Raw genomic sequence first — 5,972 nt, 5'->3', positions numbered from 1 at the left:
AATTATTGACGGCAGTGAAGAAATAAATTTGGATAGAAGATAATAAACTTGGTTCTTAAATGTATTTCATTTGAGGTGATGGTGAACTATCCAAGTAGTGATACCATGGAGAAAGTATAAGTAAGTAAGAACAAATACAAATTTGAAAATAAGAAGAGGAGCTTTCCTCCCCTCCTTTTTCTCAGAGCATTTTCCTCAGAAAACTTGTAAGCACCTTCTTATGTGCTCACATGTATACATTTTGAAGACAAGATATGCCTTTCGTCAGCTAACTGACCCAAGAATGTCCTTCTCTGGAAGCTGTAAGCTTTTGAAATGCAAACATTGAGGGAGACAGCACTCTTCTCTCCCAGTTTCCATTGGGAGGGTAGAAGACTTACTTGGAGCTAGGTGCTTACTGCCTTGCTCCATGTTGTAAAAATACCTCCTGTCACAAAGGTATGTGAGCCTTGTTTTTTTTTTTCTGGTTAAAGTTATTTTAGCTGACACAGGTGGTCACCCCAATTGCCAAGTAAAATTAGAATTCATTTTGTGTGACCAATGATACTTCAAGTCCTCTTACTTGAGGACTAGTTATTGTGGTTTTGTTTAAAAAAAGAACAAAAACACATGTACATAATGGATTGTATCTACTCGGCCATATATAAGGGTAAGATATATTTTTGTCTTTGCAATCTTTTAGCAGATTGCCTGTAATGTGTTTCACATTCTGGTTTAATGTTTATTCAGTTAGAAAATTGTTTCTTTCTCTTCTACTTTGTGAGATATTTTTTAACTTATATTTCTCAAATGCATGACATTGTAGACAAAGGATTGAAAATGGACATTTAAAAGTCATCATCATAGAGACAATTAAAAATGATGACAATAAGAACAGATAAAATGAGACTAAGAAAAGGTAAAATGAGGACAGTTGGGGGGGGGGGGTCAAGGTCTAAATTTCAAATAGCACCAGGATGCAGGCTTGGGAGAAGTGGAGTGAACACTGGGACCAGGAACCTTATTCTGTGAAATAGTAGTAGAGCCATTCTCATGCTACCATAGAAGATGAGGAAGGAGGGAAACATTTTATAAAATGAATGTTTAGTGTCCTAAGTCCCCCATAACAAGGACTCTTGTCTGTCTCTCCAGCCTCTCCTTGCCTCTCAACATCCAACTCCTTTGGTTACTATACAGTGAGAATCTCTCTATTTGCTCTTGTTCATTTTAATCTGTGATGATTTCCTGTCTGGAATCCCCTTATTCTTGTCTTTCATCAAGAGATGCTCACCATACTCCTTAAGGCTAAGCTTGGCTTTTCTTCCTCCAGGAGGCCTGCCCTCCTAACTAGTGTTCCTCCAAGTGGTCCTGTAATACCCTATGCATCTTTTCTTTATAATCTATAATAATAAAAGTGTAATATGCTAATTAGACCAGATGTCCTTCTGTATGAAGCCACGGTGGCAGGGATCAAGCCCCTTGCATGGAATTCGTGCATCAGGACCCTAGTCCTATCAAATAAAAGAGAAACATGGTAATTAGCGTATGGCCGCTACCCTTCCCATTGGCTAATCAGCGAGATATGCAAATTAACTGCCAGCCAAGATGGCGGCCGGCAGCCAGGCTGCTTGAAACTAACATGAGGCTTGCTTGCTTCAGTGACGGAGGAAACCAACGTTCCCCGCCTGCCTTGCCGGCCTCTGAGCCTGCAGTTTGAAGCATTGTAACAAATATAGAAGCTAAACAAAACCCCAGAAACCTACTTTCAGCGAGCTGGGATCTCAGAGCTGGAGTTATACATTGTTTCAATAATATAACCCAAACAAACCAGATACCTGCTTTCAGCAGCAGAGGCCTCAGAGCTGGAGCCAGAGCTAAAGCTGGCCCAGAATAAAAAAAAAAAAGAAAAAAAGGAGTGGTTTGGAGCTTCAGTCACCTGCCAGCCTGAAAACAGCCCTCAGCCCCTCACCCAGACTGGCCAGGCACCACAGTGGGGACCCACACCCTGAAGGGTGTGTGACCAGCTGCAAACAGCCATCAGCCCTTCACCCAGGCTGACCAGGCACCCCAGTGGGGACCCCCACCCTGATCCAGGACACCCTTCAGGGCAAACCAGCCAGCCCCACCCATACACCAGGCCTCTATCCTATATAGTAAAAGGGTAATATGCCTCCCAGCACCGGGATCAGCGTGACAGGGGGAAGCGTCCAAACCCCCTGATCGTCCTGCAGCTCTGTGTGTGACAGGGGACAGGGCCACAACCTCCCTGTCCGCCCTGCTCTGTTCGTGACAGGGGAAGGGCCCCAACCTCCTGATCAGCCCTGCTCTGTGCCTGATACAGGGGCGCTCCCCAACCCCCTGATCACCCTGCAGCTCTGTGTGTGACAGGGTGCGGCGCCCCAACCCCCGATTGGCCCTGCTCTGTGTGTGACAGGGTACAGTGCCCCAACCCCCCCGCTCCTCCTCCCATGGCCCTGCCCTGAGTGTGAGAGTGGCGGCGCCCCAACTCCCTGATCCGCCCTGCTCTGTGTTTGACAGGGGGCAGTGCCCCAACTCCCCTATCGGGCCTACTCTGTGAGTGACGGGGGGAGCTCCTCAACCCCCTGATGGGCCCTGCTCTGTGGGTGACAGGGGGGAGCTCCCCAACCCCCTGATCGACCCTGCTCTGTGCGTGACAGGGTAAGGAGCCCCAACCCCCCTGATGGGCCCTGCTCTGTGGGTGACGGGTGGTGCCGCAACCTCCCCATTGACCCTGCCTTGAGTGTGACAGGGGGCGGTGCCCCAACCCCCCAATCAGCCCTACCCTGAGCATGACTGAGGGTGGCATCACAACCTCCCGATCCTCCCTGCTCTGTGCATGACAGGGGGCGGTGCCCCAACTCCCTAATCGGCCCTGCTCTGAGCCCGACCAGGGGCTGCACCTAGGGATTGGGCCTGACCTCTGCTACCTGGGAGCAGGCCTAAGCCAGCAGGGCGTTATCTCCCGAGGGGTCCCAGACTGCGAGAGGGCACAGGCCAGGCTGAGGGACCCCCCCTCCCCCCCGAGTGCACAAATTTTTGTGCACCGGGCCTCTAGTATTTTTATAATGACCTATTTTTGTTAATGAAATTATTAATATTATATGCTTCTTGGCATGATGGATGTGGGAAAGTAATGATGCTTACCTGTGCATTTGCAGTAACACAGGGACTAACATATTAAAATGCTTTTGTAATTATTTAATTAAACATGTAAGTGTCAGAAGGGCTCAAGAGAATGAGAGTTGCTTTGCAGAATTATTTAGTCTAAATCTGTACTGTTCAATATGGTATCGACTGTCCACAAGTGACTGGAAATGTGACTAGTCCAAATTGAGATGTCCTGTGCCAAATACACAACAAATTACTGCATCCAAAAATTGTAAAATATCCCACAAGTTGTTTTTGTACTGACCACATATTGACCAATAGAACATAATAAGTGATATTTTGCAGATATTGGGTTAAATAAAATAGAGTATTAAAATTTCTATTTTTCACTTTTGAAATGTATGTACTAGAAATTATAAAATTATATATGTGGCTCATATATTTCTATTGAACAACACTAGTGTAAATGAAAAAAATTGTTAATATGTCCAAATATTAAATCACTAAAATCAATATGCTTAAGATCTGGAAAAGTCTAAGATGTCTTCTGATATATATAATTCTATAGATTGTGGTTCCTGGGTCAAAACCCCCTCCTTTCATCAGATTTTTTAGGATGATAAGTCCGGAAAACATCTTTCCCCATTTGCTCCTGAGTCTATGGCTCTGTGGTTTGCATCCTCAGCACTTCACTACATCTATCCTCTCCCAAACATCAATGGCTCCAATGGTCATTTCCAACTACTTCCTTTCATTTGTACCCAAATTTCAGAGCAACCGACATATTTGAACACTCATTCTATGATAAACCATTTCTTCCTTTGTTGTCCACAAAACCATTTTCACCAAGTTCCTCTTTCACTGTACCTGTGGAATCCTCAGATGGTACTGTTTGTTCTAGCCTTGCAGCCTTTTAACTTGGGGATTCCCTGGGAATTTTTTTTCTTGTATTCTCAATATATCCTTTAGAAGTGATCTCTTGTCTCCTCCTATGGATTAGTTAGAAGTATTCACCTGCAAAAGAGAAAAACACACACAAAAGAATCTACAGGGTTTTGATTAAATAGGGACTTACTTCTTCTCTTACAGCAAGAATCAATCAGATGGGTAGGACTGGTGTTTAGAGATTCAAGATGTCAAGGAAAATATCTGTGTTTTCTAATGTCGGGCATTATGGCTAGTTCAGTTAGGCTATACTTTACATAGCCCAGACTAGAAAACAAACAAGCAAAAGTAGAAAAGAGGGCAGAGCCTTAACCATGAGAGCAAAAAGCTTTGCCACAAGTCCCCATTAAATATTGCCTTTGGTCTCATTGGTTGTAATTGTGTTACTGGTCAGAGGTATTTGTGAGGGATTCTAGGAAAGTGGCATTGGAAAAAGGGTGTAAAAATGGGTATTGAGTGAATCAACATACAATATATCCTTAAGACTAATGGAATTGGCACCTGCTATGTAAAATATTACCTGAGTCTTTATGTGTACAAACTTAGTACTTTGGATCTACATGGTGGGACAAAAATTAATTATTTATTAATTAGTGTATTATTTTCCATACAAACAACTGCAAACCTACTTTTGCTGCACCTGTATTTCAGAGTTGGCACAGGGTCTCCATGTTGCAGCAAGACAGTAATGAGGACACTGAAAATGTTGCACTGTTTGATACAGAAGCAGAAACAGCTAATAGACCCCCAAAATTCAAAATCAGACACCAAGTGGCATCATTTTCTCATTCATGCTTTCTAGTCAATGTAATTGTACTCCATATTCTCCATGAATTGTTGCCTTCATGGTGACAATTACCTTGTTGTCATGTGACTTTGGGCAGTCAAGCATGTCACAGGTAAACTAATGGTTGGTGGGCATTGATAGAATCACATGGATGAAGATGGAAAAAGCCATTGGGTGTTTGAGTCTAAGAAGGCATCCCCCCAAGAAAATAAAACTGATTAGGGGCCAAGTAAAGAATATTCTGGTCAGGACTTGTTGCCTGTCCAGTGCTGTGGGTGATATTCACCTTCAGGGCTCTCTTCTCCTTCAGAGTGAAGTGGGTGGCAGTGCTGACCCTGGGTGTGGTGCCACAAGGTGCCAACCTATATGGCTGCAGCAGGTGCAAAGTGGGCAGTGGGAAGAATTTAACCAGCATGGCTACATCTTGTCTTAGAAAGTACTTTCCAGATAAAGCACTGGAGAGGATCAGACTTCCTGAAGAGAGGGAGAACAAGCTTATGTGTCCTGTTATGCTGGGGAACAACTAAAAGATACTTGACTCTGAACCTTTGAAAAGTCAGAACATGTTGCAGAGAAGAGTGTTGGGTTTGTTTTTCCTACAATGAATCCCACTCCAGGTGATTTCAATGAACAGTCAAGCCTAAAAGATGTTTTATCTTATAAATCTATTCTTTTTCTTGTTCCAATGGGATATTGTACATCATGCATTTTTATTAATGCTATTTCTTGAAAAAGCAATATATGTAACAATCTACAAACTATTATAGACATCTGTAAATTCTGTAGTATGTATACTCTAAACTAAACACTGTTGGAATAATAATAAACAGATTATTTTTGAATGTATACACTGTTGAATTTTTTAAAGATATTTTATTTAACTGAATAAGTGTCTTTATCAGGGTGATAGCTTTGAAGATATATATATATATAATCCTGTATAATAAAAGCCTAATATGCAAATCAACCAAATGGCCGAACAACCAGTGGAACAACTGGTCACTATAATGTGCAATGACCACAAGGGGGCAGATGCTCAATGCAGGAGCTGCCCCCAGCCTGCAGGCCCCAGGCCAGCCAAGGTGGGTGCCAGCAGGGACCCCCCGATTGCCTTGCTGATCGCCCCACAGAG

General features: G+C 43.4%; 1 pseudogene; it reads left to right on the top strand.

Moving 5' to 3' along the window:
• The first annotated feature begins 4,722 nt into the window (after window positions 1-4,722).
• LOC118660622 lies at window positions 4,723-5,318 on the top strand (annotated as a pseudogene).
• The last annotated feature ends 654 nt before the right edge of the window (window positions 5,319-5,972 follow it).

Source organism: Myotis myotis, unplaced genomic scaffold (assembly GCF_014108235.1).
Source record: "Myotis myotis isolate mMyoMyo1 unplaced genomic scaffold, mMyoMyo1.p scaffold_m19_p_7, whole genome shotgun sequence".
In the NCBI taxonomy this organism is placed as follows: domain Eukaryota; kingdom Metazoa; phylum Chordata; class Mammalia; order Chiroptera; family Vespertilionidae; genus Myotis; species Myotis myotis.
This window is presented reverse-complemented; position numbering and strand designations above follow the sequence as displayed.